The sequence below is a fragment of the Macaca nemestrina genome, chromosome 12 (genome assembly GCF_043159975.1).
Source record: "Macaca nemestrina isolate mMacNem1 chromosome 12, mMacNem.hap1, whole genome shotgun sequence".
Classification (NCBI taxonomy): Eukaryota; Metazoa; Chordata; class Mammalia; order Primates; family Cercopithecidae; genus Macaca; species Macaca nemestrina.
In genome coordinates, this window is record NC_092136.1 from 38,721,343 (window position 1) to 38,744,398 (window position 23,056).

At 36.4% G+C, this 23,056-nt stretch overlaps 1 long non-coding RNA gene across 9 annotated transcripts in view; it reads right to left on the reverse strand.

The window, feature by feature from the left end:
• LOC105463290 (uncharacterized) overlaps positions 1–23,056 on the reverse strand; it is a 226,903-nt gene that overhangs the window by 189,173 nt on the left and 14,674 nt on the right. The window lies entirely within an intron of this gene.

Consider the following 23,056-nt stretch of genomic DNA (forward strand, 5'->3'; position numbering starts at 1 on the left):
CTACCTCTTGCAACAGCAGTTTCCTGGCACTGCTGACAAGCATTGCTCTTGAGAGTTCTACTCCTTAGAGCAACGGAAGGCTGTTTGCAAACTCTGGATTAACCTGCCAACTAACTGAATGTAAAGCCATCACTCAGGAAGATTCAAAACAATCTCCATTCTGTTTTCCGGGTGGATTATTCCAAGGGCCAGAGCATGACTGGCCTAAGAGAAATCTGTTGTCGTTTGTGAGAAGGAGAGTGCAACATGGGCTTGGGGTTGATACAATTCTGGAATCTAGTGCAAGCTTTTTACACTGCCTCACCCTCTTTACATTGCTATCCCCTGTGACTGTTCCCTTAGCTTGCTGCATTGCTGACACCTTCTCATTCTTCTCATCTCAGCTTAACTGTCACCTCCCTAAGGAGGCCTTCTCTGAACAGTCCAGTGAAAAAGTAGCCCACTTCCTATTCTCCCTCTAATTATTATCATCACAGTCCTGGGGTCATTTATTTCAAACCTTTTTTCTCCAACTATACCTATTTTGTTTACTTATTTTTTAGTTTCCCCTTTCCTCTAAAAGGCAAGTTACTTGAAGGAAGAACCATAACTACATTTGTTTTATGTTTGAGAAGCAGAATATTGCCATGATTCTCAAACATTTTTGGTCTCCGCATCTCTTTATACTCTTAAAAGTTATTAAGGAGCCCAAAAAGCTAGTATTTATGTAATTTTTATCTATTGACATTTACTATTCAATAATAAAAAATGAGAAATTTTAAAAATATGTTCATCAAATAATTTTAAAATATTAATAAATTATTACGTGTTAAAATAACTTTTTAAATAAAATAACTGTTTTTCAAAACATACAAAAATAGTGTGATGAGTGCCATTGTCTTACTTTTTATAAATCTTACTTTTTATAAATTTTACTTTTTATAAATCTTACTTTTTATAAATCTCTTTAAATCACTTATTATATATGCTTCTGAATTCAATTTGTTGTGATACTTTTTGTTGAACATTAAGAAAAGTCAAAATACTGCATATATTCCTTTTAATACTGTACTGAAAATTTTGACAAGTAGTAATTTCTTAAATGTTAATTGCAAAATGGACTCTGAAACCATAATTATGAACTTCTCACACTTACATTATAACCCATGGTTTAGCACTTTGAAAGAATCATTTACTTGTGAGCAATTTTGTAATATGGATTGATCATTTAAAAAACATTGGTTAACTGAATTATGCATATCTTTCAAATGCTGACACTTTTCCATTTTTAATATAATCATTGATACCATGAGAAGAGTCTATTTTTTGTTTTGTTTTGAGACAGATTCTTGCTCTGTTGCCCCGACTGGAGTGCAGTGGCATAACCTTGGTTCACTGCAACCTCCACCTCCCGAGTTCAAGCAATTCTATTGCCTCAGCCTGCCAAGTAGCTGGGACTATAGATGTGTGCCACCACACCTGGCTAATTTTTGTATTTTTAGTATTTTTAGTAGAGACAGGGTTTCATTATGTTGGCCAGGCTGGTCTCAAACACCTGACCTCAAGTGATCCACCCACCTCAGCCTCCCACAACTGCTGGGATTATAGGCATGATCCACCATGCCTGGCTGAGAAGAGTCTTTATTAGGAAGCTATTAAGTGCACAGTGCTAAATATAAGTTTTCAAAAATTCTAGATTTTGCTTAAAAGCTCAAATTTTATGAACGGTAATAAATATTGATATCTGTTTGACTTTGTAGTGACAGGCTCACTTTATTCATTTTTGAGAAATTATCTACAAAATATGCAAGTGTGAGTGACCTTAATTTGTCTCTCATTCTTTGTAATAAAAATGATGCTGTATTAAAAAAAAAAAATGCTGGGCATGGTGGCTCACGCCTGTAATCCTAGTACTGTGGGAGGCTGAGGTAGGTGGATCACTTAAGATCAGGCCAACATGGTGAAACTCCATCTCTACCAAAACATACAAAAATTAGTTGGGCACGGTGGTGTGCACCTCTAATCTCAGCTGCTTGGGAAGCTGAGGCACGAGAATTGTTTGAATCCAGGAGGCGGAGGTTGCAGTGAGCTGACATCACGCCATTGCACTCCACCTTAGGTGACAGAGTGAGATCTTTTCTCAAAAAAACAAAACAAACAAACAAAAAAAACTAGTGGCTAGTTCATCTCTCAATTCAAATAAACACACCAGTGCTTTTCCTTTAGACAACTATCATAATTTACCAGCAAAATAAAAGGCTTATGTGTACTTTTCATTTCATCATACACAGAATACTGAAAAGACATATATGCAAGTATTGAAATGTTAATGTGATGAATAATTTTACTGCTTTATCAAGTATAACATTAATATCCTTGGCATTAAGAGTTTTATTGTTTTCTGAGTGTGTGAAGAGCACAATGACTACCAGTACAGTTCAATGCCACTGCATTCATCTTTGCAATGGCACCAGCAGTTTATCCACAAATATTTTGCCTCATGAGCATAAATGCTGCTATGAAAAAGGCAAATCATGCCTTAGTGTTATAGGAAAACAATGTTGGCCTGATGGATCTCATGGAAAGATCTCCAGAGCACTCAGGAGACAGCACTTTGAGGACCACTAAAGCAGTGGTTAGTGGAACAGGTCTATGGCTCTAGACTCTCTGGGTTCATACCTATGCTGTATTCTTTGCCATTGTATTGATAGGCAGGTTGCTCTTTTCTTTGCCTCAGCTTCCTCATCTCTACAAATTTTAGCAAGCTGGGTAAAATAACTACTTTGTGAATTGTGAGGATGAAACAAAGTCAAACATGTGGGAAAGTTCTTTTAGTTTTAGGTTCTCTAGAAATATTTTTTTCTAATAATAGAATTTTTTACTTATGGGCTTACAGTCACGTTTTGGTACCTGTTTTACACTGGCTGTTACTTTTTCCCAGTCTCTGCACTCTTCATGCAAAATGCACCATCTTATGTCTCAATCTCATCAGGCATGAATCTGATCAGGCATGCATCTGAATAGCTACTCAGATATGTCAATGACAGATTAACAGCCAACATGTAAGAGTTGCATTGTGCTTGGTCTAGTAAAATTTGCGGAGGAGAAAATGTGCAACTTTGATCTAGAAAAGTACTCATAAAAGACAATGCAAACCTGAGTTTGATTAAGTTTCCAAGCTTAATAATCAGTGATGCCTCAGGCTTAATTTATATTAACAGCTGCTGAATTAGTTAGGACTATTGTTTACTAGTGATCAAACTTAATTAAAACTGTATAGGGACAAAAATCCTAGTGAAGTAGGTAGACATCAGATCACACATCTGAAGAAATATTCACATTTATTATCATTAGTTATCTGTTTCTCTTCACTTCTCAACTTTGCTCTTCTTGGTATTGCCCCACTTCTTAGGTTCATACTCGTGATGGTTAATATTGTGTCAACTTGACTGAATTGAAGGATGCAAAGTATTGAACCTGGGTGTGTTTGTGAGGGTGTTGCCAAAGGAGACTAACATTTGAGTAAGTGGACTGGGAGAGGCAGACCCACCTTCAATCTGGGTGGGCACCATCTAATCAGCTGCCAGCATGGCTAGAATAAAGCAGGCAGAAGTTGAAAGGATTAGACTTGCTGAGTCTTCCGGCCATGATCTTTCTCCTGTGCTGGATGCTTCCTGCCCTCAAACATCAGACTCCAAGTTCTTCAGCTTTTGGACTCTTGGACTTACACCAGTGATCTGCCAGGGGCTCCCAGGCCTTTGGCCACAGGCTGAAGGCTGCACTGTCGGCTTCCCTACTTTTGAGGTCTTGGGACTTGGACTGGCTCCCTTGCTCCTCAGCTTGCAGATGGCCTATTGTGGGGCTTCACCTTGTGATCTTGTGAGTCAATATGCATTGATAAGCTTTCCTTCATATACACGTCTATCCTATCAATTCTGTTCCTCTAGAGAACCCTGATTAACATAGCACCCAAGATATAGTAACAGAACTAACCACAGACAGGTTCAAACTCACAACACACACATGCTTAGAAACTGGTGGAAGGAGAACAATGCTTTCCCACCTATTGTAGCAAAGTCCTGGACAGAATTCTCACTGATATGCCCATTTCTTCACCACTCAGAGGACTATGTTCTCTAAAGATTACCAATTAGTAATCACACACCTAGAAGCAAAAGATAAGACAGTCCTGCTATAATTATGTAGGCTGAAAATGAAAAAGGAATGGTTTCCCCATGAAAATTTGATATACTATTACCAAAAGTGGGGAGAGAATTGTGGCAGGCAAAAACAACAGGTCTTTACTTAGGGCAGTATTAGACAAATATTGTCATGTTACCATTACAGACTGAGTATATATAATATGGATCCTATATTTTAATAGGACTGTTTCTTGCCGCAAGAGTGACTCTGATAGAGCGAATCCCAGGCAATGAGGCAGGTAAATTGGGGTGTGTGCTTTAAAGAGAGGGGCTTTGTATACCTTAAGATCCCATTAGTGAGTGGCCATTTGTCCCTTCTATGCAAAAGGAAGGTCTTCACATGAAAGAATCAAACTACTTTTTTCATTTCTGTCATTTCTGTCACTAAGTGTCATGTCCTCACATGAGCCATTTTGTTTTCTTCTGTTCCCAATTTTTCCCTTTCATCCAGGTCAGAGAACACTCTCTAGACTTATTACTCTACTGGCCATTCTTCCCCCAAACCCTTGAGTTGATATTTTTTCCTGTTGAAAGAAAGCGTAGTTTTATGATGTGAGCATTGGTATATACATGGGATTGTGAATTCTTTCCTCACTATGTCATCTTAGTGTTCAACATCTGTGAGCATCAGTTTTTTTGGCTGTAAAATGGAAAAAGATATTAGCAGTTATGAATATTCAATAAGTTACTACATGAAAAATTTCACATATAAAGTCTGGCCAGGAACAGATACTTTCCTCCTCTGACTATCAACATTTTCTGAATGTGTATTGTTTCTAATTCTTTCATTTGAAATGCCTCAACACTGCTTCATTATGCTGAACTATCACCCTCTTCCAATTTAATTGGTGTTTCTAGTTCTAAGTGTCCTTAAAGTATACTTAATCCCCATTTTCAACATGTGTTCAGGAACAAAAAAACCTAAGGCCAAATTTATATGTATAAGCAGACCAGGTGACCATTTACAAGGTAGGCAACGACTTAGAGAATGAAAATGGGAGGGCCTCTTGTCCTAAGCTTTCTTCCCCACCCACTTGTCAATTGTAAAAAATTTCCATGAAAATTTCCAATTGTAAAAAATTCTCATGAAGCTCACAGTATAATGAGAACAATTGACATTAAGTAAGTAGTTTCAATAAAGGCTGGTATGTTTTATAATAAGCTTAATCCAGGTACTTTAGGAGAGCATAGCTATAATACCTCACCTCCATCACCCAAGGGATTCAGGTAAAGCTTCATGAAAGATGTGCCTTTTAAGTTGAGACCTGCAGAAGGCTAAGATGTGCCCAAAAAAGAAAAGGGAGGAAAATCTTACAGAAAGAGGGAATAAAGGATACACAAGCCTGGCGACTAAAAACAAAAACAAAACAATGCATGGTATAGTTAAGTAAATAAATAAATTTTGTATCCCTGAAATATAGAATACATGAAAAAATAGCTAGAGATAGGGCCAGGGAAATAGGCAAGCATCAAAATCCTGTGAAACTGGATAAAGAGTAGGAAAGGGAGCATATGAGCCTTGCTAAGGAGGTTGTACTTCATGCTGAATTAATGCAGGGCCATTCCAAGATTTTAAGCAGAACAGTAGTATAACTGCATTTACTTTTATCAAGGTCATTCTGGTTGTAGTACATTGGAAGGGAACATGAATGAAAGCAGGCAGATGATTAAAGAAATTAATTACTGCAGCATTCCAGTAAGAGGATATTTGTAAGAGCTAATGCGGCAGTGATGATGATAATGATGATGATGATGGTGATGATCATGACCATGATGACGCCTATATTGACAATGGTGGAGGTGGTGACAGTGGTGCTGTCTTTAGGCACTATCAGGCTTATTTGCCTCCAAGTCTTTACAGCTGCACTGTTGAATCCTGTAGCCAGTAGCCACATGTGGCAAAAGAGCACTTTCAATGTGATAGTGAAACTGTGTCCAACTTAAACAAATGAGATAAAACAAAAAATGTAGTACCTCAGCTGCGCCAATCACATTACAAGTGCTCTTGAGCCACATGCACCTAGTGGCTCTCATGTTAGCTTGTGCAGGTATGAAACATTTCCATCACTGCAGAAAGTTCCACTGGACAGCCCTGCTCTATTGTTTTTCTCTCATCACATCTAGAACTGCTTAACTTCCAACTATATTTGTACCCAACCCTAGATTTTAGGACTAGTCTTATCTTTAGATGGTGGAATTAGAGCATAATACAATACTTGAAATGCAGTAAGGACATTGTAATGCCCTAACAGTAAAATTAATTTAATGATGCTTGCTTTGACTTGCTCTTATGGGACTTCCAGATTTCCTCAAATTGTCTCTCAGTTATTTCAGGGATCACCTAGGCGACTTTTCATGTGTATACTTAAGTATACCATTTATAGTTAGTAAATAATTTCTTCTACTTCTTTCTCTCTTCTAATACATTTTCTTATCAATTTCCTTGTCCATGTAGGTCTGTCAAAGAATCTCGCTGACTTTTCTACCTCTGAGCATTTCCACAAAAATCCCTGCTATCTATCTGATCTCCTAGTACTCCTAGAATTATCAACATCAGCTGGGCACGGTGGCTCATGATTTCAGGAGTTCAAGATCAGCCTGGCCTACATGGTGAAACCCCATCTCCACTAAAAATACAAAAATTAGTTGGGCATGGTACATGTGCCTGTAATCCCAGCTACTCGGGAGGCTGAGGTAGGAGAATTACTTGAACCTGGGAGGCAGAGGTTGCAGTGAGCTGAGATTGCACTGCTGCACTCCAACCTGGGCAACAGAGCAAGACTCCGACTTGGGGGAAAAAAAGAAAATTACCAACATCAAGGCACTAAAGAAACGCTGTTCCACCTGTCATCCTCGCTATGTCCAAACTGTGTGCCACCCAGAAGAGAGAGTGGGTGTACGTTTTCTGCATTCACTACTACATAATTTTATAAGAGCACAGAAGCAGCACTGCTTGGCCTCCATATTTCACAGGGTCAACCATATAAACGGTTCCTGAGGATGTGTTAATTTAAGAAAACATTCAGTAAGCTTATACTGCATTCCCACACAAAGAGTACAAGAGCAATATATTCAACAACAGTAAAGCAAAATCAGTAAAAGTATTCCAAGTAAACTAAATAAGAAGGGTTTCCATGAACTGGGCAGTTGTTGGAACCAAGCTGACATGGGGTTGCTAGCCAATTCCAATATGTTCCCAGAATTATAATTTTGATACCAATTATCACATTACCCATCCCTCTTGTATCTTCTGAGCAGAGATCACTGGTTGATTCACCAGAATAAGCAGGGTCACTCTAAATTGCAGGAAAAAAACCTCAAAAACAACTGATGAAACTAGAATCTAATAACAGGTGTACCACAGTTCTTGAAACATATTTTTTTCTCTTTCCAGTCTTCCATTTTTACTAAAGACAAATCATGGTAAGAATGATTTGCTTTATTATATTTGTCCTGATTATTTATATAATGTGCAGCAAGAATAATTATTTTTCACATAGGCTTTTTAAATTGGCTTTGATGGAACTCTGTTCCAGAGAAGGAATCTCAGATAATATATACGTTTTTTAAAGCTGAGCCCAGCCATGTGTTTTCACCCTCTAATACCTATGAGTTGGGTAAATTTCTTTCCTGTTGAAGTTATAAGATAACTTGGGGCTCCTGGGCCTGTCAGAAAGTGACATTTTTTACTTACACAGGTTAGGAACCCTGCACAGGGACTGTGTAGACAACGTATGAGGCCAGTTTTCCCAAAAGGCTTTTATTGGCTCTTTAACTCAAATTTGATTCCTTACAGGAAAGCACATTGTTCTAATCAAAGTCTTGGTAAAATAACCAGTTTCTCCAGTTGTGTCCTAATACAAATGAAAACAGATTCCTCTTGCACTGACGCAAATAATTATATTGGCATGAGTTAATAATACTAGCAAATAGTTTCCAAATTCTGCAGAAATTAGGTAGAGAAAAACAAATACGCTCCAAATTTCTTTCACAGGAGTATGCTTTACTCAATTGTTAAAAGCTGCCTATATCTCAAAAGAAAAGTTTCCTTGACTCCAAAAAACAAAAGATCAGCACCATTTTCAGCAAAGCATCAAAAAGATTACTTCAGTCTTCTACTAGTTCAGTCCATGCAGTTAACTCCTGTTCTGCTTCATATTCATGAACATTTCAGCTTCTCATGAGAGTGCTGAAAGTTTTTCTTCTATTCTAATATCACAATCACAAAAGTTATCAGGAACTTGCATTAAAGAGCACCTGTCAAAGTCCTATAGATGATTAAAAACCACATTTTAAAGAGAATTAAAATAAGACAATTGTCTGTGAATGACAAAATGTCTTAGGACAGCTACAGTCAAAAACACAATTGACAAGGAAATTTGATTACTTTTGTGGCATACAATAATTTTACCTAACAATTATAACTATTAATAACATACACTAAATTACATCAAAATTATAGGAGTTTTCCATTAATTTGAAAAACATACCAATAACATATTTATACAAATACAGCCCAAAGAAAGCCAAACATCATTTCATACGTGACAATGCTTCCTGATGATTTTTATACCATCTAAGTCAAACTTCACCCTTTGCTTTAGTGTACTCTTAATGTCAACCCCAATTCTTAATAAAATAATCTTATATTCTTTTATTAAGAATCTTATAGACAAATCTTTTCAATTTTAATCAGTTTGATCTTAATATAGGATTCTCATAAACCTTTTATCATCCTTTATAATTTTTTTTTTTTTTTTGGTTAAAGAGTAGGTTAGTGCTCTAAGAAAAATGTGTTGTGCTTTTATTCCAATGCTCAATTTATGGAAAAACTGAATAATACTCCTTTAATGTTAGCCAATATATTAACACACATAATTTCTTTTACAAGATTAATTTTTTACAAACCTTCCACAACTTGTTCAAACCTTCAACTTTTCCCTATCTAACTTAAAACAATCCTTTAACCCTCTAAACCAGGCCAAAAAAAAATTATTCACATTTCCATGCCTTCTTAGACTCTTTTACCAAAAACACATTTCACTATCCTTATACATCTTGCATGTAAAACTGTTTTAGTTTCTCAAAGATTACTTAAGTCATATGAACTAAAAGGCATTACCCTTTTTACTTTTCTCACAAAATATTTGATTTAAGCACTTACTACATTTTTTTTTTTTTTTCCTGAGACGGAGTCTTGCTCTGTCGCCCAGGCTGGAGTGCAGTGGCCGGATCTCAGCTCACTGCAAGCTCCGCCTCCCAGGTTTACGCCATTCTCCTGCCTCAGCCTCCTGAGTAGCTGGGACTACAGGCGCCTGCCACCTCGCCCGGTTAGTTTTTTTTTTTTTTGTATTTTTTAGTAGAGATGGGGTTTCACCATATTAGCCAGGATGGTCTTGATCTCCTGACCTCGTGATCTGCCCGTCTCGGCCTCCCAAAGTGCTGGGATTACAGGCTTGAGCCACCGCGCCCGGCCAAGCACTTATTATTTTTAAGCCCATTAATTTGGAGCACTTTTATATATAAACATCACACACACAACATATATAAATACACAGACAGATAGAAGATCCAGTAGTTGTAAGGTTTTTCATTTACCAGTTTTTAAGGTTCTCTTTAAAGCATGCAGTTTCTACTACTTAATTAGCAGGCACAAGTGGAAGGCAAAACAAATCCCCAAAAGTTAAGGATCCCATTTTTACACCAGATCATAGATCCCAAAAAGAGAAACACTATGAACCAAGAAAGTGCAATGATTTTACTGTGTGTTTTATTTGATGACAATATTATTTGATGACAATATTATGCACATCCACTATGTCTGTACATCCAAAGAAAGAGAATCAGTTAGGGAATTTGCTATTTGACAGAAGCCATATAAAAATGTCTAGATAGTGTAGTGCAATAGGTAACAAACAAATATATATATTATAGATACATATATTATAACAAAAGAAAAAGTTTCTTTATACACATTGAGGTTCAAGTGTGTGTCATTTAGGTATTCTTGGATTACAGGCTACAGAATATAACCCTGGTTGTTCTTAATAAAAATAATAATAATTTATTGGAAAGCTGACCATTTCCATAAAGTACGAGAACTTGGAGAACCTACCTCAAAAGAGACATAAACAAGTCCAGTCTAATAATCTAGATAATGAGAGAGTCTGATACCTTTAAAGGTCTGAAAGACACAGTTACCATCTATTCTCTCTGAGGGCTGCTACCTGTGAGGTTCCATCTATAGAGCAAGACCACCTTTGCTAGCCAAGCCTCCTCTCCCTCCCATAACCTGTTTTGCCATGATCCAAGTTCCTATTGCTCTTGTACATTCAAGATGGTATAAAAGTATCACCCATTTTGCTTTTCTTTGAGTTTTTATATTTTATGTGACTCTGGTGCACACGTGCGCACATAATAAAATATGTATGCCTTTTTTCCTGTTACTCTATTATCAATTTGTTTTATAAACTAAAATTATCAAATCTTCAGAGGAAAAATTTAAATTTCCCTATACCCTGATTCATTTCAAGGTGTAATTTTCCAAATAAAATTTAAGTTACTATTGTTACCAGTAAGAGGGAGAATACATGCTTGGCACTATAAGATAGTAAATATTACCCACCAAAAGCCAGTTGTGCAAGCACAAAATAGCAAATATATAAAGTACATGTGAGAAGAAGATTCAAGATTTTAGATACCATTAGGTACCATATAAAATTTATATATGAAAACGTTAATATAGATAGAGAGATGTATATATGTACATAAACACACACATACACACACACACACACACCCCACACACACACACAAATACTAATTACATTAATCAGACCACATTAGGAAAATTGATCTTCACACCTTGAGATCAGCATAGATAATTCCAGTATGTTTATAAACACACCTGCACTCTTATACACACCTACCCCCACATACACACTTCTAATTGATATGGCTCACTTCACCAGCTTGGAGCATAAGTAAGTTCATAAAATATACTATTAAAATAAATTGCTCAAGCCCTCATTTGTCTAACTTGGCAGGATGTCTCGTTCCTTTTGCTTTCTACTTTCTAGTTTCTGAAAACCCTGAGAACTTACTTGGATCAAAGGGCCCAGTTACATCTGGGTTCCAAACATGAGGCAAAGAGAAACCTAAGAGCTAGAATGATATCTTGGCTAGTTTTAGTATGCCATCACTTCCATCATTTCTAATTAAGTCACTAATAAAAACTGACATTTAAAATTATGGTACATGCTTGTCACTACTGTGGTTACACTCTTGCTGTTCCAGATCTTTCCAGAAGCTACATGTGCTGCTCCCAACCCCACTCAATACCTACATGTAAGTGAAGGGAGTATGACCAGGACTGAGCAGACATTAAACAATATTTGTTTTTCTTCCTGGGTACATATTACATCTATATTTCCTAGCTTCATTTGGAGTTAGTTTGAGACTCTATAAACAGATTCTGACCAATGCAAATGAGAGGAAGCAATGAATGTCAATTTGAGGACTGACTATAATACCCTGACTGATTGCCTGTGTTATTTCTTTCCTTTCCATGGCAGATGTGGAGGTTATACATTAAAGATGATGATATCACAAGATGGAAGGAGCCTGGATCCCTGAGTGATAAATTGGAGGAGAGTTGCACAGGGAAGCTCTCTAGGAAAGCTGTCCATCAGGTTGGAAATGATACATAAGCCTTTATCCTGTTAAGCCACAGAGGTTTGAGGTAATTGTTACTACATCATAATCTATGACTAAAACAGAAAGCTCCTTTGAGGATTACAACTCTCCAAGAATATATTCACACCCTTAGTCATTAATTCCAAGGCATAATCTTTTTAGTAAACCGGCTTAGTTAGTCATGAGCTATGTAAAAGTCAGTTTTCTTCTCCAGCCATTTAAGAGTCCAGGCCAATAATCCAGATGTCTATTAGTCTCATAGCTAGTTCCACTTGGCAGCCTTCAGCACGCTTTCCAGTTGTCACACCTCAGCTGGGAACGTCTCAACCCATCAGAGAGAGTCTAATAAAATTACCCCTCAAAAAACTGGTATTTGATGTTTCTATTTCTTTCTTCCCAGGGGGCTCATTGATTACTACGCAAATTTACCTAAGACATCCCCAGAGATGAACTCTATATATCAAGGAGTTTTATGGGGGCTGCCTCAGTTAGTAATTGAGAAACTGTATTAAATAATTCCTCTAGACTTGAGCCTCTGGTAAATTCTGGTCAGTGCCCTGCTTCTGTACAGCCTGTAAGCTAAGAATGGTATTACCATTTTTAAAAAGTGTGTAAGTTTGAACAAGGAGAAGAAAAAGGAAAAGAAGGAGGAGCAGCAGCAGCAGCAAAGACTTCATGTGGTCCCCAAAGACTTAAGCCTTTACTTCCTGGCTTTACAGTAAAAATTTGCTGGCCTCTGCTTTAGAGCAATGGGTGAGAGCAAACCTTAAGTTGGCATAATTATGAGGACTCAGTTAAGTGATATTTCCTAGAAAAAGAAAATTTACTCCAAGGTGATTTTCAGTGCCCATTCTTAGAAATAGACATACATGGAATTGCTTTTTAAGCTTAGCCTCACTTAAGTATCTTGCTAAAATTTAGCAGTGTATATATGAATGTGAGTAAATTTGGAAAGTTATATGCCAAAATATCAAAAGCCTCTCTTTTTGCACAGAAATGCTTCATAGATCATTTAAAAATATATATTTTTTGCCATCTGTGGTTTTCTAATTTTTCTCCAATAAAAATATATTACTTGTATTATTTTTCAAAATATTTTCAAAAAAGAATTGTGTATAATTCTGGGTGAAATTAGAAATAGGAACATTAACACATGAAATGTATGTAGAGGTTAAGTCTTATGAAAAATAATTTAATGAACCGTGGGAATTTCTCCTGGACATAAGAAAATTCAAAGGAGCTGTGATCACATCTCTGAAATATCAGAAAGAGCCATCAGAGGAAAAAGGAATTTAACTTATTCTATGTGATAAGAAGGAGTAGGAATAGAACAAATTGGGCAGTCCATAGGGAGACCAGTTTCTGTTTATTATAAGAAAGCTCTTTCCAAAAGTCAGAGCAGGGCAATATTTGTGATTGTCATGAAAGGTGTTGAGAAGTACATTGGATAAATATTTGACAGGGAAGTTGTAAAAGAGATTTGATCATACACAATAGGACTAGACAGGGGTCTTTGAATCTATTTCTAATCCTGTGTACAAGCACACAACACTGAGTCTCTGAAAATATTGCTGATCTCAATAATGCATCCTATGTCTACTCAGGTCACATACAGTCTGCACATCGACATAAGGCCTAGTCATTACTCATCTTTTTCTAGTTATTAATATATAACATTTCTGGAACCAAATTCATGGGGAAGAATCAAACAATCTGATTGTATTCTATCCTTGCACTGACAAGAAATCTTCGGTAGAAACATGGTACCTGACATGCCTCAGTTCCTACCCAGATAGCAGGAAGAAAGAGAGGGCAGGCAGACCGTAAAGGAGTAGGAAAGAAATTAGAGGAATGGCACAGGAGTGGGTGTGATACAACCAGGGCTCTTTTTCCAGAACTAAGACAAAATTACCAGGTGACTATATTTTCTCTCCAGGAAAATCAACCCTATCTTGCTTCTTTCCATTGTTTCTGGACTTTGTGTAGATTTCTTTCTTTCTTTCTTTCTTTCTTTCTTTCTTTCTTTCTTTCTTTCTTTCTTTCTTTCTTTCTTTCTTTCTTTCTTTTTTTTGGTCTTTCTGATTTTTTTATTATTTTAAAAATATTTTTCTTGTCTTAGTTATTTAAAAGTGATCTAGAGAAAAGAGTAATGTATCCAGATGGCAGTGTTAAAGCAACCTGGAGAAAGTAGCTAAGCAAGTTGTGTGATCAAAGACAGCTTCTTTTTTGGTATAATTAAACACTTTTAGGGGTAAAAAACCCTACAGAAAAGAACAGAGTTAAAGGTGCAGCCATTGGCCTTCTACCTAAAAGTCAGAAGTCAGAACAGCATGTAATAGGCCTCAAAGACTAGGGACACAAGAAACTACTGAAGCAAATCTTAAGATTGGTCTTTTTTTCCTCGCCCCCAAAAGCTGCTTAAGATTAAATTACAGGATGTTGATGATGTTTATATGTCCTTGGAAGTCACTTCCAATCTCTGTGCCTCATTTTCATCTGAAATAAGATTAGAACTACTGTTCCTAACCCAAAGTCACCGGGATCCTTATGGCTTTAGGAATACAAGATAATAACAAAAATTATTAAATTGTTTTTAATTATCTCTAAAAGCTTAATGGAAAACATAAGCCATGAAAGTAATCAAACTATTGAGTGTCTGCTTTTGTTTAACATTTATCAATGCATTTAGATCATATTGGTTTATAAAGGTGATGAATAGTGCTAACTGGCTACTAATCATTTAACTTGTACTTTATAAGTTAATTTATTTATTGAACTCTATAGGACTTGCTGGGATATAAATGGTGAACAATGTTGGTAACCAAACATGGTCACCCTGGTCATGACCTTTGTGAAGCTCTCTATTAAGTGAAAAAATAAATGAAAGGAGTCTGTGCTGATAAAAAGATAGAAAACTCCAGAGCAGGCAATTTCTAATTGTCCCTCAAGTCCTTATATTCTTCAGTTTTAGGTTTTTAATTTCTGTAGCCTAAATTTGCCATGATCGTATTTCATATTTCATATTTCATCGTTCATTCAAAATTAGCTTCCTAGGATAAACTTGGGAAATCCCCTCTCCTGCAAAGGAGAAAAGGGTGACATTTATCATTACAGAAGCAGTAAAATTGACAACCAGCCTTCTTTGACTGTATCGTAGGTACCATTTAAAGGATAAAACAGCTTTTGAAAATGTAAACCCCAGTCCTTTGCTTTGCCAAGGTTTTCCCTCTTTAGGAGGGCCAGGTCTGGTGTTCTTAAGCACGCAACTATTTCTTTATGTATGTTTCCATAAAGCTGTTTTTAAAATAAAAACATTTACTTTGGATCTTCCTTGTGAGCAATGACAAGAATGGAGTTGACAACTACACAGAGAATCTCAGTGCCCACCTTTTCAAACTCTAGACGTTTAAGTGGCCAAAGTGTAGTCTCTTTCTTTCTGTAATGTACTATTTCAAGTCTTTCACATCTGCCATTGGTATTATTTTAGTAATTGGTTTTTTGGCCTTCAATCTTACCATCTGACTATAGCAGTAAGATAACTCATTCTAAGGCATAGTTCTAAAAATACCTCCACTTAAAATCCTTCAAAGGCTTTTCACGGAATACAGAAAGAAGCGAAATCTTCTTAGCCTGGGATTCAGGGCACTGTATGTTCTGGTCTGGAATTATTTTTAGACTTTCTTCCCATTACAATCTCCTCTATCATTAATTCTAGCAATAATTCTGTACTTATTGTCCTCCATTGTATCATGTACTTTTCATGCCTCCAAGCTTTTGTTCATGATGTTCCCACCAACAAGATTTTTCTTTATTTTCATTTTGAATTTTTAAAAATTAAACCCTTTGGGGACCAGTTGACATATTTCTTAAAGAAACATAAGATCCTCTCAGCAATTCTGCCTCTGTACTTCATTGGTACTTTGAACATGTTATATTTGACCTTACATTGCGTTACATAGACTTGCCTGTTACATTTATGAATGGCTAGAGATCAAGAATTAAGTTTTTAATCTTGAATTTCTCCAAGGACTTCACAGAATCTCTAAAAAAACTTAGTTGCCCCCAAAGTAATCAACTGACAAATTATTTTCTCAAAAAGATCCTAGAGAAATAAAGTACCTACATACGAAGAAATGTCTTCCTGTTACTTAAGAGCTAAAAAGTAAGACTTATTTAATTTTTTCATGTTTGAGATAAGCTTCCATAATCTTCATTAAAAGCTTCCCTCAGCTACTTTGGTGTTACCAAGTTACTAAATGTCATGACCAGTACTCTGGTTGCTTTATTGTATTTTATTCTACCAGATTAGGAGCCTGCTCTCTGCTGACTGCTACTGGAAAATCATCCTTACAGCAGATATTGCCAAGGGTCCTGAACACAAAGATTCTTCCTGATCTCTGAAAAGAACATGTTACCAATCAAGAAAAAACAAATTTTCTTTACTTCAAAGTAGGGAATATCCTCTGCGGGAATCAAGGATGAAGAGCCTGAGGTTTTAAGGAGATCTGACCAGAGCTGCTCAGACGTGTCAGGCACAGAAGAGGATCCTGAGGCAAAGCTAGAGTGGCCAGTCACTAAGCCATAGGAAAGAAAACAAGCCAGAAGATTAAAGAAAGAGTAGCGCTCAATAGATAGGCAGACTTGGTGTCAAAGGTAGAATAACATGGAACCAACCGGAGTGTCCATCAACAGATGAACGGATTTAAATAATGTGGCATATATACACAATGGAATACTATTCACCCCTAAAAAAGAGGGAAATCCTATCATCTGCAACAACATGAATAAACCTGGCAGATTATTATGTTAAGTGAAATAAGCCAGGCACAAAAAGACAAATGCCACACCATCTCACTCATGTAAGGAATCTAAAAAAGCGTCAAACTCATGGAAGCAGAGAGTAGAATGGTGGTTATCAGAGGCTGAAGCTGTGGGGTTGAGGAGATATTGGTCAAATGATACAACATTTCAGGTAGAGAGAAGAATGTGTTCAAAAGATCTATTGTACATTATTGTGACTATAGTTCATAATAATCTATTGTGTACTTGAAAGTTGCTGAGATTTTAAATGTTCTCATCACAAAAAATAAGTATGTAAGGTAATGTATATGCTGATTACCTCGATTTAACCATTCTACAAAGTATATGTATATGAAAACATCATGTTGTATGATATATTTATCATAAATATATAGAATTTTTATTTACCAACCAAAAAAAGGCAGGGTAAAGATTCCACTTCATAAGTGATTATTGTTTTTCCCTTGTTATTAAAAACATATGAATTTCTATTTCAGAATTTAGCATGAGGTATAAGTGAGCAGAGATGTTTCCAAACAAGAAAAAGCTCAATATTTAGCTAACTTACACAGCCTTACTATGATAAAATATATGATTCTATTAAGCTCTAAGAAATATTCATAATGGTTTGTAGAATTTTGCAAGCTCCCAGGAGCCCAGATTTAATACATGAGGGCATCATTACAGTGGATCTATCCCAATGCAATCACATTTATTTTTGGAACACCTTTATTTCAGGAAGAATATTTCCTCTAGCTTTACTTTCTCATCCTACTGCTTTACTCCCAGTAAAGAAGGTCTTCATTGTAAAATTCAGAGAATTTGAAAATCCCTCTGAAGCCACTTTTACTTTAATTGTTCAAGTCTGCCAATCTACCCTCTGCCTTCATGAAACCTAAGGCTGCCATCTGCAACTATTTGAAGATAAAGAGGTCTAGATCCAAGCCTTACAAAAAATTTTCTTCAAGGGAGGCTTAAAATGCATCCTGTGACATGAGAGTCGCATGATACCAGCTGAGAATAAGGCCTTTTGAGGCTGCTGGAGAAAGCGCTCAGTGGAGTGAGAGCAGAGAGGCTGCTCTCATCAGCCACGATTCACACACTTTGAGGAATCATCCCCCTTCCCTCTGTTCATGAGTGATTTGTGCTCAGTGAGCTGACATTTTCTCTTTTTATTCATTTATTTTTATTAAAAATCAATACATGCCTTACTATAAAAATTCTAAATAAAAATACTGCATAAAAAGCCAAATTATTCTTTTACCACGCCCTTATATCCCCAATTTTACAGTCAGTCCCAAGTCGCTATGTATCCTTACACATATTATTGTCTACATGTGTTAAAAAAAGTATGCTCATGCATTTTTATTATCTACATAATATTTCATCACCTTACATATGATATAATTGTATTTCATGGACATCATTTCATATAAATCATCACGTCCAGGCAGTGTGTTCTTTTCACAAGCTTATGAAATGAACTCGAAATAGAAAAATGTTTTTGTGTCTTTTTTTTTTCCCCTGGAGATTTGATCCTCTGCTTAATTCCAAATAATCAATTTGCACTCCCCTGTTCTGTAGCTGCAACTAGAGAACAATTTTAATATTAATATTTGCTTCTTGCATTTCTTTACCATGCCCTTCAGTGAAAATTTGCCCTCCTTTCAGATAAAGAACAGCTGTAGAGCGGTTGTCAGCCACTCAGTATTTCAAAGTAGAAAGATAAAGGCTGATCATTAGAAACCTATAACACAAATAAAAAGCAAGTCTTTGCTGGATGGTTTACTGCAGATCATTTCTGTTTTCTTCTTTTCCTCTATCTTTACCCCTTTCTATCTTTCATGTGTCCTTTACTTCTCCTCTGTTTTGACCTCTCTTTTCCTGGGTGGTTCTCCGCTGCCTGTCGGCATTTCTGTTCTTTGCTCTTGCTTTTCAATTCTATCCTGTCTTATTCTCCTACTTAACTATTGATTTTATAAAATTATAGTACTTCTAAAAACATTTTTGTGGTAAAGGCCCAATTGAACATACTGTGGCATAATTACACACAGAGCACTATATAACCATTAAAATTTATAGCATGGAAATAAATTTTTAATATGGAAAAATGTATATGATACATTGTGAATTTTTAAAATCTACAAAACAGTATATATATATATATATGTATATAAAATCCTGTTTTGGAGATAATTCTATTTATAGAGACATACGATTTTTAGATAACAGTTTGTGGGGTTTATATTTGGATAGTGATGACGTTATATTATTTTACATTATTTCTTTTCACTTTTTACATTTAAAATTTTTTTCTTATTTAGTATACATGTGAAATAAAATGTTTTTAAAGAAGTAACTTTAAATACATTTGCTGCATTTATTGAATGAAGTCATTTTGTCTTTTCTAAAATTTCGGTAAGAAAAATTATGAAGTTAAAAGTGCATAACAAAGGAAAAAATTAAATTAAAATTAAGATTTGAAGTAAATAAAAGATAAAGTAATTTTTCAACCACTTAAAAGCCTAAGAAACAAGTACAAGACAATTTTTCTATGCAGGGGTAATGAGGGACTTTGAGTTGAGGCAGCTGCCACAACCAAAAAGATACATATTCTGCTTATTTTCCAGGTTCACATTGCCCCACATGGCCTGAGGTCTACTAGGGCCGACACAGTCAGCCTGGATGGAAGTTAGGGGCAGAGCCCTATAAATGTATTTGTCATTTCAGCATCTTTCTGAAGACAAAACAAAACAAATAAAAAATAAACTTAAAAAAATACATTTCTTTTTACCTGTCTGTGTCCCTTGACTGAATTCCTAGTCCCAAACCTTTCCTCTACTCTGAGATTCTGGGCCCTAAAAACAAACAAAATCTAGCAGGTCTAGGGGAAACCACAGGAGTTAAACATGAAAAGGCTGCCATCTGGTGGCCTCTTAGATCGTGCTTTAATTGTCAGTTTAATTATGCAACACAGCTGGGTCATATTAAACTTGTTTCAAACTGTAGTCCATAGATTATACATACAAATCCTATTCATGCATTCGAGAAGAATTGGGTTCTTATATGGTCATTTTTTATTACTTTTTATGAAGAAAGGGTCATTTGAATTAGGGTGTGTGGCCCATTTCTGGCAGCTTTGCCATTAACATGACTCTGAATGACTTACTGTCTTCAGTCTTTGGAGACTCTTAGAAATTCACAGTGCACCTTACTGTGTGCGTTTGCTGCACACTGACGACGCTTTCCAGACCCCGGTAGAGGCAGCCACACAGAAGGTCTCTGTGTATTAAGCCAACAGAGACTATATTATAAAGAGGTCTTAGAATTCCATCATATGCAAAAAATTGTATCTGGAGGCTTTATTCCAACACACAAACACACACAATATTCATCTATTCATTTGCTTTTCCAATATTTGAGGAAAAGGCATGGTGGGCTTCAAATTGCCTTTTGTCGTTTTATCTGATGGCAGATGGCTCCTCGGTCAAATAATCAATGTTGAAATTACTGAAACATTGAAATTACTGAAAAAAACTTCAAATCTCTTCCAATATAGGCTCCTCAGACATAGAAAGTACTATATGACCAACTGTCAACCAGTTCCTGAGGGCTGCAGTTTTTGGAAACAAAAAATTCAAAGGAGTGAGTTTCTCTAACTTTCAATGCAACTGTGGCTGGCTCATCCTCTCCTCCTTCAAAATCAATTCTGAGAATTCGTGTTCTTATTGACTCATCATACTCAGACATCATACTAAGTTCTCCCTCTAAATATCCCCTGATATCTTGCCTCTTCAGTCATCTTTCTTTTATTTTCATTATTTTCTTCAGCTACTTCCTCCTAGTATATAAAGTAGTAAAAACTCCATTATCCCTAAAACACAACAAGAGCAAAAACTAGTTTTGCTCCATCCGATATTTTTCTTAAGCCACCATTCCTCCAAGTTTTTCTTCTCTCCCTTATAAGCCTCTCAAGGGTATAATTTACTTTTCTGTCTTTCTGTGATTTTGAGGATGTGACTTAGACATGGAACTCAATTGGATACATAGATTAAGATGTCCTCAATAGTGACACCGTATCTTAATTAATCAGAACAAAAAGGTCATCCAGAAAACAAATATGGTTTGACAAGAAAAGAGGGCCGAGGATTAGAGGTTAAGAAACGCCTACCTATAAGAGGCAGACAAAGAAAGCAGGGTCAGCATAGCAGCCCAGGTGGAACTTTCGGACATCGCCCTGTAAATACACTTGTGTTTTTGACATCTTCCTGAGGACAAAACAAAAGAAAGGAAATAAAAATAAAATAGAAAGTAGTTGATGAAGAGGGGCCGAATGATGAAAGAACAAAGTGGATACAGCCAGTACCAACAATGGTAGTAGAAGTGAGAGGTGAAGCCGGCAGGGGTTCTGGGTCAAGTGGGGACTTGGAGAACTTTTCTGTCTAGCTAAGGGCTTGTAAACGCACCAATCAGCACTCTGTGTCTAGCTAATTGGGTGGGGACTTGGAAAACTATTCTGTCTGGCTAAAGGATTATAAATGCACTAATCAGCAACCGGTGTCTAGCTAAATGTTTGCAAATGCACTAATCAACACTGTGTAAAAATGGACCAATCTGCTCTCTGTAAAATGGACCAATCAGCAGGATGTGGGCGGGGCCAAATAAGGGAATAAAAGCTGGCCACCCCAGCCAGCCGCAGCAACCCGCTGCAGTCCCCTTGTATGCTGTGGAAGCTTTGTTCTTTTGCTCTTTGCAATAAATCTTGCTGCTGCTCACTCTTTGGGTCCACACTGCCTTTATGAGCTGTAACACTCACTGCAAAAGTCTGCAACTTCACTCCTGAAGCCAGTGAGACCACGAATCCACCAGGAGGAATGAACAATTCCGGACGCACCGCCTTTATGAGCTGTAACACCCACGACAAAGGTCTGCAGATTCACTCCTAAAGCCAGCGAGACCAGGAACCCACCAGAAGGAATAAACTCCGGACACATCTGAACATCTGAAGGAACAAACTCCTGAAACACCGTAAGTTGGTTATGTCTATTTTTAAAAAGGATGAAGTTGGTATATGGGATAATTACTCAGGATTTCAGAATCTTCACATTGACTGTCTATGTATTATATTCCACCTTGTTCTAGAAAGAATTTCAGAAGGCTTATTAAGCGACTTGTACAGCACAATAAAATATCATAAAGTAGCCTAGGTTAAATGTGGACAAAGAAATAAAAACTGTAAAAGAGTGGATCTGAGATAGAAACATAAATAAGGCTAATTCTTCAAACTATAATGAGCAACACATTTAACATGGGTGTGAGCCAGAAATTTTAGTCTAAACTTTCTGGCAGTAATGTCAAAAGTGGACAACCTGGCAATTAAACCAGAGCATCATGCAATAAAACCAGATGGGTTACTAAACTTTTAAGTAATCTTGGATTACTTGAGAGGGTAACCTCTTATTTGTATGTGTTTCAGGTGAAAATTATTTTTGTCTGCAACAAGATTATCTCTCTCTTTCTTGACACCCTCCACCCCCACCCGATGCACACACAGAAAAAAGTACCAAAGCTGATAGTAATTGAAGAATAGGTAATATCTGCATTTTCCCATATCAGCTAGTTTTGGTGGATAATTTAACATTCCTTCCTTTGCCAAAAATAATTCTAGACAATATTCCCTTGATATACAAATATACGATTGATTATTTTGCACTTTTTTGTGATAGGCTTGATAAAATTACAATTTATAGATAGGGTGATTAGGAGAAGAGAAGTGAGAGAGAAGAAAAAATGAAATTTTCTTTTAGATTTTTACTATGATATGAAAACCTATGAGCCAGTGTTTGACCTTGATTGTAAGAGAGCTACACCATGATGCTTAACTGAATCTGTTGCCAAAAGTTACCTAAATTTGTCATACAGATAATATTGTGTGTCTAAGGAAATATTATAAAACTCATGCAAGTCAAATGTGTAGGAGATCAAGTACTAACTGAAATAACATATAGACATAAGAAGACAGTGTCATTTGCAGTAAAGTATAATGAGCTGCTAAATTAGGTACTGTGGTCTTAAAAGAGCAAAGTATTTTTGGACAAACCCAAGCCAAAGTAAGTTCTCCAAATGAGAAAGGTTCATTAAAGTAAGATGTTTGGGCTCCACATTTCTGCAATAATGATAATCAGGTACTCCATAACAAGGCGTTGGTGGATTGCTGCTTTTATAGGCAAAGCCACTACAAAGTCTTGGCAAGTTTCGTTTTTGTTACATCCCAGCCATCAATCCCAACGGACTCTATACAGCTTCTAAAATAGAACATTTCATTTAGCAAGGGAGAATTTTATGGGGCTTATTAAATAATACCCTTGTGAGCAAAAAGA